The sequence below is a fragment of the Prosopis cineraria genome, unplaced genomic scaffold (genome assembly GCF_029017545.1).
Source record: "Prosopis cineraria cultivar Desert tree isolate PC_DT_omini unplaced genomic scaffold, ASM2901754v1 PC853, whole genome shotgun sequence".
Classification (NCBI taxonomy): domain Eukaryota; kingdom Viridiplantae; phylum Streptophyta; class Magnoliopsida; order Fabales; family Fabaceae; genus Prosopis; species Prosopis cineraria.
This window is the reverse complement of record NW_026556178.1, coordinates 23,181-34,666: the sequence shown is the minus strand read 5'-3', so window position 1 is coordinate 34,666 and position 11,486 is coordinate 23,181. Positions and strand designations below refer to the sequence as shown.

The 11,486-nt window shown below is 31.0% G+C and overlaps 1 pseudogene; it reads right to left on the bottom strand.

The window, feature by feature from the left end:
• On the bottom strand, positions 1-3,837 carry LOC129298572 (WRKY transcription factor 72A-like; annotated as a pseudogene).
• Between the last annotated feature and the right edge of the window lie 7,649 nt (positions 3,838-11,486).

The window sequence follows — 11,486 nt, the reverse complement described above, 5'->3', positions numbered from 1 at the left end:
TGAAATGAAGGAAAAGGAGAGACCCCCTCCCTACGTCTTTCTAGAAAACAAATATATAGAAAATTTTCCGAATGAATGGAGGTACCCTTTCTCTGTTTGTATAATAATGGGTCTGTGAGTACTACCATTCATACAGAAATCTTCATCATCTACGCCTTTCCTAATTAAATCAACAAATCAAGACTCGATGTACAAATACATAACATTATTCATGCGTGCGCGTGCTCAAGATTCTTCTTCTATCTTACGTACAAGGGGGAAAAAATCATGACACGAAGAGAAAATTCCCGTCAAGAATTGTTGGACCTGTCTCTATTATCAGTCGGTGATAACGTAGACGCGGTCTTGGAGCTAGAAAATGGCAAGGATGGAGGTAGAAACATCAAACCACTACTTCCTGATTGTGTACCAGCCGGCGTCGTTTTACTCAAGAAGCTAGAAGCACATCCACTAATTTTGGAGGTTGATCCAGCTGCAGAAGCTGCAAAAATATCTCCCCATAGGTTAATTTTCTGACCGGGATTGATTTCTCCAACACCTTGTGTGCTACTTTCACTCACACTACCATTATTTCCTGTGCCGATGATGGAAGAAAGCGCAGCGGCCAAAGCTGAATGAAAAGCTGGATCAGCTGTTATCACTTTAGTTGCTGCAGCTATGGTGTCTGGCAGCGAAGGATTTTGTACTTGAGGAGGGGGAGCGGGAGCGGGAGCGGGAGCGGGAGGGGGAGGAGTTTGAATCAGTAGTTGTCTTCCGAGGTTGATGCTGCTAAGGATGTTCCTGTTATTATTATATGGTTGAGTGTTGTAGCTGTAGCCAAAGAACCCCACATTGTTACTCCAGGACTTTGAGTTGGATTCTGAGGAACTGAAGCTGAGGCTGGCTGAAGAAGGGAATCTAGTGGGGTTATTGTAGCTTGAGTTGAATCTATTGAAGTGTGAAGAGAAATAATTAGAAGAGGATGGGTTGGAAGTGAGGTCGAGGGTAATTGTTGGGTGTGAGGGTGAAGGTGACAGTGCAGGATTGGTGAGGTAGAATTGCTTTGGTTTGGAGCCATCAGAGAGGTAGAAGTTGATGCCGTGGAGATCAGAGCCAATGGCGGCAGTTGTTGATGACGGCACTGAACCAGGGAGATTAGAGGTTGAAGACGAACCAGACAAGAGCATGGAAGCAGCTGCAGAAGTGGTGGAAGCCATAGCGGTAGCAGAGAGAGGAAGAGGGTGGTTGTGGTTTCCTTCATAAGTAGTGATCAGAACTGACATGTCCTCTGCACATCTTTGCACCTGATGATTAGTTACACACAGACACAGCGTTAGTGCATTCAATTTAATAATTTTTTTTTGTATTCCTAATAAGGAAAGGAATATATACACACCTGCTTTCTTACTGGGCAATTTGGTGCAACTGTGCAACGATAATAAGCTCTCGGACAAGGATTTCCCTTGGATATCTTTTGCCCATATTTCCTCCATTGGCATCCATCATTCAACTGTTTGAAAAAGCTCGAGTATGAATATAATAGTCTTTTCAATTTTAAATTCCATGTATATGTTAAAGCTATGCATGAATAGACACACATGTTTAATTTGGCATGTCTAAATAGAAACAATGACGATAAATTTGAACGCATGTATATTCACGGGAAACGTGTACTTTATGGGATGATCAGATACTTACAGTTGGGGTGTCACATCTTGCTCTCACGCAAACTCTGGTCTTCTTAGCTGGATTTTGTTGGGAAACTTCATCTTGATCTGTGGAATCTCTGGCAGTTTTAAGTGCCTTACTTGGTGGCCAGCTCTCCCCAGCTTCTTCTTGGGAACCAATTCAGAACTATTGGTGGGGCTTGGATTTGGCAAAGCTTCAGTGGTGCTTCCAGATTTTGATGTTTCAAATTTGCAGTCCAGTCCAAGAGCCAAGTCTTGTTTGAATCCCTCTTCTTCTTCCTCTCGTCGTAAATGTAATGATGGTTTGGAGCTGCTGCTGATGACTTTAGTTTGCTCGTCAGATTTTGGTTTACTGATGGTGGCAACCGGAACTCTTCCGAGACTGAGGGAAACCAGATCCGATTCCTCAGCTGGCTCTTGCTCGTCATCAACATTTGCTTTTGGATCAGAAGATTTCGTTGCCTCTTGTTGAGCATAACATGAAATTGCATTTGCAGGGCCTGATATTCCTTCATGATTCGGTCCAAACACATCTTTAGCCTTTGGTTTTCTTCTCTCACCTCACCCATTTCTACTCTCGCAGATTCAAGTTCACCATCAACCTATATCAATCAGCCATTCACATCAACATTTAAAGTAAGTAACTAATTTTATCCATTTTTTTAGCAAAAAGAAGTGACTTAGCTTCCAACATAGCAAGTATCTAATATGCAATTCCTTCAAAGATTAAGCAAACCTCTTCATTTTTGGCTGAGGATGCATGAGGTGGTCCAGCCTCCACGACGAATCTATTGGTGGTGTTTTTCATGGGTGGTACCTGTAAATCAAGATCATCAAATTTAAATCCAAGAGCTGAATGGTATATATATATATAATCAAAACTTTTCCTCTCTCTTATGTGCAATATAATTAGGGTTTTCTCAACTTCTCTTCAGGGTCATGGAAATTTCGGTAGTGTTTTAACAGACTTCTAAATTCTGGTTAGAAAAATACGAAAATAATGATAATCTACCGATCGAGTGTGCACAGCCGACAATCTTCTGGTTTCCATGTGCAGTGTGGGGATTATCACAATTTAGCTATATATGATATATCGTTAGCTTATCCTCCAAACACACATGCAACGGTCAACGACTCAACTCTTACACAAAAGCTAAATAAAATTAGGATTTATAATTACACACACATCATAAAATAAAATTATGGCCAGACCCTTTTATCCTTTATATATCCATATGCTGATTAAAATTTCCATCTGCAGGTCATGACAAGTTCCATGGTTAATTAGTTCGACGACCACGAGTGCTTACTTAAGGTTGCTGTAAATATGCTATAATTACTGTAATTAGAAAGACTGGTAAACTTGAAGCAGTGAATAGGATAAAATAAATAATCTGATCAAAATTTAAAAGCCCGGCTCCTATACAACACATCTCCTTTTCCCTTCGTAATTCTCTCTTTTTCGATGAACCAATCGATCAATTTCTTATGCATATGAATATTGGGTGCATGCTATCTGTTTAATTATTTCTTCTCACTGAACACACACGCATACACATGAGCTGAGAAATTTAAAGAGAAATAATTATTTTAAAGATATAATTTTGGAAATAAAAATGAAGAAACAATAATTGAATTGAAATATTTCATAAAGATCCGTCGGAACAAAATAAATGAGAGACAAAGCTTTCTGAATGTCGAATCTGAAACCCCACAAGGATCTTTAACTCAAACAAAAAATAATTAACTGAAACACAGAAGAAGAGATTTGCGTTTTCAAAAAACGAGTATTGTTAGTGATTTATATGTATAGTATAATAAAATCTTCACCTCGAGAACAGTAGTATCTTCTTGATGATGAGCGGCTTCATGATTATCAGCAGCAGTAGATTCACTTCTCTTGTCTTCCTTGACTGATTCACCTTCTTGGCCAGATCTGCACAGAGCAAACTCCATAGCTGCAGCTAGCCGATCTCTCTGCGCTTTTCTTTCAATATCTGTAGTTCTGGGTCTCGAAATCGCCTCTTGTATTTAAAGGAGGATTTGCATGAAGTATTTGACTCATAAGAAGAAAAATAATCGAGTAAGAGAGAATCAAAGGAACTGATTGGCTAGCTAGCTCAAACACGGCAGGCACACACCACAAAAATGTCAACACAACACAGAGCCACCCAATCTGATTGCACTCAAAATAATAAGTAATTACTTGAAATTAAGAGACACGTTGGGGGTTGTAATAAAAAATCTATTATTTAACACGTAAAAAATATGTATTAAAAGTAGAAGAATTCAACTTCAACGTCGGAGACAAGATGTCATAGAGAGAGAGAGAGAGGTTGAAGCCGCAATGGTCGGACACAATTTAAAGTGCCATCGTTGAAGGTTCGTACATATTACCAAAAAAGTCACATGCTTTCCTTACTAAAACCCTTCGGGGTCAAACTTTTTTGCAGCCTCCGGTGACCGGAGCTTCTCTTCATTCCTCATTTGCTTCTCTCTGAGTCAAGCATTTTAACCTAGTGCGGCTGCCTTGCACGCTTTCCTCTATCATTTATTAACAATAAACACACAAATGAAAGACTAGTTCTTAGTTAAACTCAGCTCTCTCTCTAACTATGTTTCTGTATTATTTTAGCTGTCTTAATGAAAAAATATATCCGAAAAAGTCGCTTATGTATAATATTATTGTCCACATCATCGTCTCCTTGCTCTGTGTGTGTGTTTTTTTGTTAGCATATAATCCGTTCAGAGAGAACGAGGATCCATCTCGCTGGCTCAAGTCTATACGAAATATTTAGGGGGATAGCTAGGGCTTATTTGTCTGTGTGAAAATTAACATATTCAAATCTGGATATCAATATGTCTCCCAGAGTTTTGAAAAGTTTATAATAGCAACATACAGTGTATTGATTTGAACACTATTTTGTAATTACTAAAATGAACTCGATTAATTGTGCAAATTACAAAACAAGAAGATTCAAATGTTATGAATAGTATTAAGGGTATAATAATAATTCTATTTGTCACTTTCCTAATTACATATCCCAACTGAAAAAGAGGATTTATCTTTTATCCGCCAAATTAAAATATCGGGAGAGTTGACAACCTTAAAGATTATTATTAATTAAATATTTACTGTTTAAAACTACTCGTACATATATCTGATATATTTGTCCTGGTAAATTAGATCCATCAATTCAGTGACTTCTTGTGCAGGGGAAAAAAAAACAGAAAAAATTAATCTCTGACGTTGAATTAGATCTATATATATTTATGGCGCCTCTGATCTATAGGATTAATTCGGGATGGATTATCTAAATCACAAGAGGGATGCAACTGGATGATTTCAACATTATAATAAATATCAACACTAATAAATATATATGGATTTCCATCACTTCATGTAAAAATTTCACGATTCAATTTGGATTTTTGCGCCAAAATATTATAGTAAATAAAAGAGTTGAAATTTGGTTAATTTGTTTAGTATTCTGAAGTATGATGCTGACAAAACCACGTTGAACGAGGTTTAAAATTAGACGTTACAAAGCCAGTATTTTTTTGACCAACTTATCGAATTATACGTCGTCATTTCGTACAGTCCTACATTCAACAATCTAAATGTTTACATCTATAAGATATTTTATGCCAATCAATATATGAATTTTTCAACAGTTTTATTCGTAATTAGGTTGCAGGGTAGATGAGGTTAAGCCCCCCTTTTTAATCTGAAATTAATGAATCAGATAAAAAAAAAAACGTAGTTTATAATTAGCATATGAATATAGTTAAACTATATGTGTCTGATTTCTTTGTCATATTCCACTAAATCAAAGGCCTCCTCAAATTTTCTACAGGAAAAACAAAGCTCTCTCAATGAAATCAAAAGACCCAGAGAATAAAGAATAAAGAATTGAAAATGGCATAAAAGGATGAGATAATGTTAGCCAGAGACGTCGAAAATTAAATAAACTAGAAATGAGAAAAATAAGGTTGTCATTATGGGATTATGAAAATGAGACATGTCTTACATATATTTATATAATGACAAGTCGTTGATAGAATATGATACGGTGCACATCAACATACGCAGAATAGACAATGGAAATGTTGGAATATTTATTTAGGAATTTACATTAATTAATAAATTTAAACAAATTGATCTTTATAATTTTGTGTGGATCGTGATAGATGGACCATACAAGTGAGCTCAATAAATAGAGGTTTAACTTACAACCTTATAGCCGTTTGTTATTCTCTATCTTTTAACTGACTGAGTCAGAGATAATAAAATATAATTAATTTATTTATTTATTATAGCAATTATTGATATGATCCATATAAGCCGATTAGTTGATAACCACAACACACTACAATTTTTATTTTCTCCATTATCTCTAAATTCTTTACAAAATTATGGGGTTCTATAAACTGTGCATCTGTCTATATTTGAGGAAATCGAAGTATCTCAAGCGATTATAAATTTTTCAAGTATGCACACATTATTTTATTTGATTTTATTTAATACATAAATTGAAATATAAAGATAACAGAAAAGAAATAAACAAAATGCAACAGGTTTGAGAACAATTAATGTAAAAAAAGACAACCTAGGGATCAACTCCGTTGACCTCTAATAATTTCCCTTCGTCTCTTCTATACACGTTATTGTTTTCCCTATTAGCCTTATTTTATTCTGTCTTCTATTATCTATATTTCAACCATTAATGTTCATGATAACAATATAGTATAACATGAGCTTGCTTCTTTATAATTAGTGAAGTTTAATTTCTTATAAATTTGACATTAGATATATAAATGCGTACATAAAATTCTGACCTCTGTTCTCTTTCTCTATAATTTTGAAATTAACATTTGCATTTCATGAGCATGGACCTTTTATATTTTTCATGTATGATGGGACAGGCGGGGCCATGTCTTCCCTCACAAATTTTTATTTTTTATGTTATGTAAGTGTTGTATTTGTCAAGAAATTTTTAAGTAAACTGTGTGTGACTCATTATTTATAATATATTTAAAGAATGTCTTGAATCACTTAAATAAAATATTATATTATATTATTTTAATTAATTTTATTCTTATAATAGAATTTATATTTTATATTTTATTTTTTTTACTATGATTAATGTCAAAATTAATTTTTATTTAATATTACAGTCGGTCTGTTTAAAAATTTCGTGTTTGTATATTGTTTATGTTTTTCAATTTTGGCTCCATCCATAACTAAGTCCTAAATAGTTACGCCCTTACCCCTTGATTTTAGATCCGGTGCTGGATTAGATTTGCATATTAAAACTTTATTCTGTCAATTAGTAGAACTCATTTCTCTTATAATCTTTCCAATCCTTATTATATAGATTTATTAATTATTTTTTATAAATTAATGAATTTGGTTGGAATTAATTAAGTGACTTTTTTTATCATTTTTCCAAAATTACCTTCATTATTATGATAAGACTTAAGAGTGGTGAAGAAATGACATATTGAAGAATATTTCATCATCATTTTTTTTGGTGAAAGATTGTATTAAAAAATATAAAGTCTGCTTTTATATATAACAAAAATTGCTCTGTAACTCAAGTATAATTCGGTTACGCTCAAAATTAATTTACATAAAAAAAAAACAATATACATAGTCATTAGTTAATTAAAAAAGAAGACTGACCGAAACTAATTTATTTGCTGCATTAAGTTAGGATCAGAAATGCATAGATGATGCCACTGAGTCAGCAAATATTAAGTCTGTGCCTCGCTAGCGCACCTTTGAAGGTTGATGTGTGATGAAGTATGTAACAATTCAATACCTACAGCTTATAATATATCGTTGGATTGAGAGACTTTACCAATATTTAAATATTTTTCAATTTAATTTTTTTCCTAGATTCTCGGGTTTATAGTTATATTTTGATTGAAGTCAGCTATTCTAATCATACTTTCAACTAGCGTTTCTTTATTTATCATAATCAATTAGGTTCCTCATAAAAATTCTAATGTTTATTTCAAAATAATTGGCATGCCACCTATATGCAGAATATATAACGACAAATTACTTATATGATTTAATAAAGTTCAAGAGAAATTTATGTTTATTTTTTTAAATCCAAAAAATATCTTTATAATTTGCAATAAAATTCAAGGCAAATTCGCATGGCTTTTTTTTTTTTTTGTCCCAAGCACGGTTTACTTACTCGATAAAAAACTTTAATATTGATTGTATTAAAATTAATGGAGGTACTCTGGGCCAAAAAAATTAATGTAAAGTCAATGCATGATACAGGAAGCATAATTAGTAAATTATATATATATACATATATATATGTATGTATATATACGAATGAGCTATGCTACGGAATTTTCAATGATATTGATTAATCCTCTGAAAAAGTCAAATTCATGATTTGCAGCCACTTGAATTTTTTTTTTCTTTCATTTCAATGCTACAAATTCAAAGGATTGAAAAATGAAAACCATATATATGGACGGAGATTAGAAATATAGCAGACTCCTGAATGTGAATTAACACCTACACGGCTACATTCTTTTTCTTTCGTTATTGCTGTTGCGAAATTAATTAATGTGAAAGTTCATATATTATATATTCTTTCACTCGAACGCGCATCATCGGCAGACCAACAATATTTCTTTTATCTAAATTGACCATTCATTTTTTTTTTCCAGAATCATAATATTTATATTTTTTTTTCCTCATACATTCATCTACGTGCAAGAAACGTTTAACACGATGACTGTTTTTCCTTGGGCGTCTTATATTCACTCCCTCCCCCCCTGGGGTTAATCTCAGTTTTAATTAACTATATCGATGTTGAATAATAGTTTATGTATTGATATATGTTTTATGAATTGAAGGATATGAGTTGAATATCTGTTTTATTTTCTTATCAGAGTCTGAGTTGAAATTCTCAAATTTAAAGTTGAACCTTCTTTTTAAGTTTTTCTTACCAGAGTTTGAAGTTGAAATTCAAAATTTAAACTGTGCGAGGAAAAATATAAGTAATTCCATAAAACAGCTCAAGCGCCAACCATAATGTTTGGAGCCTTTTTTCCAATAATGTAATATCTTAAGGTGAAACTTCATGAATGTATAAAATATGTTAGGAGAAAGATAGGGCGGTGTGAAATTTTTTAAAGCCAAAGATAAAATTATTTAAAAAGCATAATTTATTGTTATTTATCTATTTTTTTATTACTTTTGTAATTTTTTGAGCTGCAAAATCAAATATTTAAATTTTGTAATCAAATAATAATAACATTTCACTTTCAATCCTCGGCCATGGCCTTAATGGCCTTGAAGTATACATGGCCATGGAAAAGGAGAGTTCTAAGGCTTGGTTGGTTTCCATTTCCATTTTTAAAAACTGTTTTCTATTTGCAAAACAAAAAAATTTAAAAAAACTCATTTGGATAAATATTTTAGATAAAATTTTTATTTTTTATTTTTAAAAACAAAAAATGAAAATATTTTAAAATTATTGTTATTTTATTTTTTTATTTTTAAAATATACTACATTTGATTATTAAAAAAATATAAGTTAGCTTGACTGATTTTCATTATTAATCACCACCATTAATTACATGCAATCATCAATATTAATTTATTTTTAAATTTTAAAATTATTTTTGAATTAACATAACTCAACTGACATTTATTCTATTTTTATATTTCGTTAAAATTTTGTTTTTATTTTAAATTAATTTTTATTGAAAAATTATTTACATTCATTCTTTTACATTATACTGTTTTTTTTATATCTTAAAAAATGTAGCCACCAACATTAGCGATGTCAACATTTCAAATTGAAGGAGTTAGATAATTATTTCAATTATAATATTTATATATTTAATAAATAGTCAAACTTGAAATTTAACGGGATGGCCTCGTACGAATAAAAGCTCAATAATTTATCCGTATGATGTGAACTGTACGTAGTCTCCAATGAGAATAACTCGTGAGGGGAACAACCATGGCTCTATTGAAAACTTTATTAAGGATATTTTAGTCAACTTGAAGCCACTTGTACAAATATAGACCGCCAGAATACACTACCGAGCTACCTTGGGAGAATAATATTCAAGATCATTTCAAAAAAAAAATATTACCATAAAAGTTTATCAATTTGATATAAGATATTATTTTATAAAAATACGTAAAGCTAAAATATAATTTATATTTTTTATTAAGGTTTTTTTAAAAATTTAATAAGTTAAGATTCAATTTTAAACAATATATATGTGTGTGTTTTATAAGATAATATTTAATGCAAATATAATGAACTTTTATTGTGATAACTTTTTTGAGTGGGTCTTAAATATTATATGTTGATGTTATTGTTATAGTCAAAATTAAAGTCTTAACCCACACAAACACGTTAAGCCAAAACTTCTTGCAAACTTTTGGGCCTCCTTTAAATTTTACCTTTTTTATTTAAAAATATAAAATATTTTTTAAAAAGTTAGATATTTAAAAATATAAAATAATTTTAATTTTTTAAAGTGTAATTATTTTTTTAAATGCCCCTATTAATAATAACTTTATATTTATTATAAAGTATTTAATAAAAATAAATATAAAAAGATATGGTTAGTTAAAAAGTAGGTAACTACTTTATTGGGAGTGGTATTTGGTTAAAAATATCTTATATTTTGAATGAAAGGAGTAATAATTTTTTAATAACAAAAAAAAAAACCAACTACTACAGAACAGTATGATAGGAATTTTTTTTAACATACAATTTTAAATTCATTTTTTTAATTTTTGTTTTGATATTATGTGGGTATATATTTTTATGAGAATGTCTGACCTAATAAATAAAACTTTGCAAGTCATACTCTTGCTTAGAAACTACATTCAAATTTTGGAAGTTCTGTTTTTATTCTCTGATCATTTTTTATATGGATGTTAAATTATGGATTTTTACATTACCTCATCAAGGAAATTGTAATGATTTTTGCCATCGTTTTAAATCAAATTTGCATGAATATATAATATTTTGTTGAATAAACTAATGGGTATTATAATAATTTTTAGTACTAAGATAGTTGTCAATGATAAATGTGAATATAAATATTGTTTTAGATACAAATATTTTTTTTGTTAGTAAAGGAATTAATATTACAATAACAAATGAATGAATAAAACACTGTGCAAAGGGCAACAAAGGTGAAAAAAGCACTTTTACCATTAAACAGTAAAGCAATGATTAACAGAAATTAAAAACAATCAAATTCTAAAAAAATTCACACCAGGCGTCTGTGGGAGCCAAGAACTGAGAAGGGCATCAATGGAATTACACTGTAAACAAAATGGTAAGATTTTGGTGCTATTTTTTATTTCCAATTGCAAAAGTTTTTTTTTTTGGTAAAAAATTGCAAAAGTTTAATCCCGGGTCAGGCCAAAATTTAAATCCCGGGACCTTTTTGCTGGTTTGGGCCAGCTGGCCTGGATTGCGTTGACATCATCTGAAAGCCTTGAGATAAGGACATCACCTACTCGCATGGCAGCATGTATCAACAAGTGTGGATTTAGGATTCGTTTAGGCATTCTCAATTTTACATTTAAAAAATAAGATTTCACTTTCACTTTTAAAATATTAAAAGTTATTTAGGTAAAAATAATTTTTTTAAAAAATATTTAAATAGTGACTGAAAATGAATTTAAGAAATATAATTATTTAAAACTTTTAAAAATTAAATTTAAAAAGTGAAATATTATTTGACCATATTATCTTAAATTTAATCTCTTATTTTTTATTTAAAAAATATTTAATTCATTAAAAACAT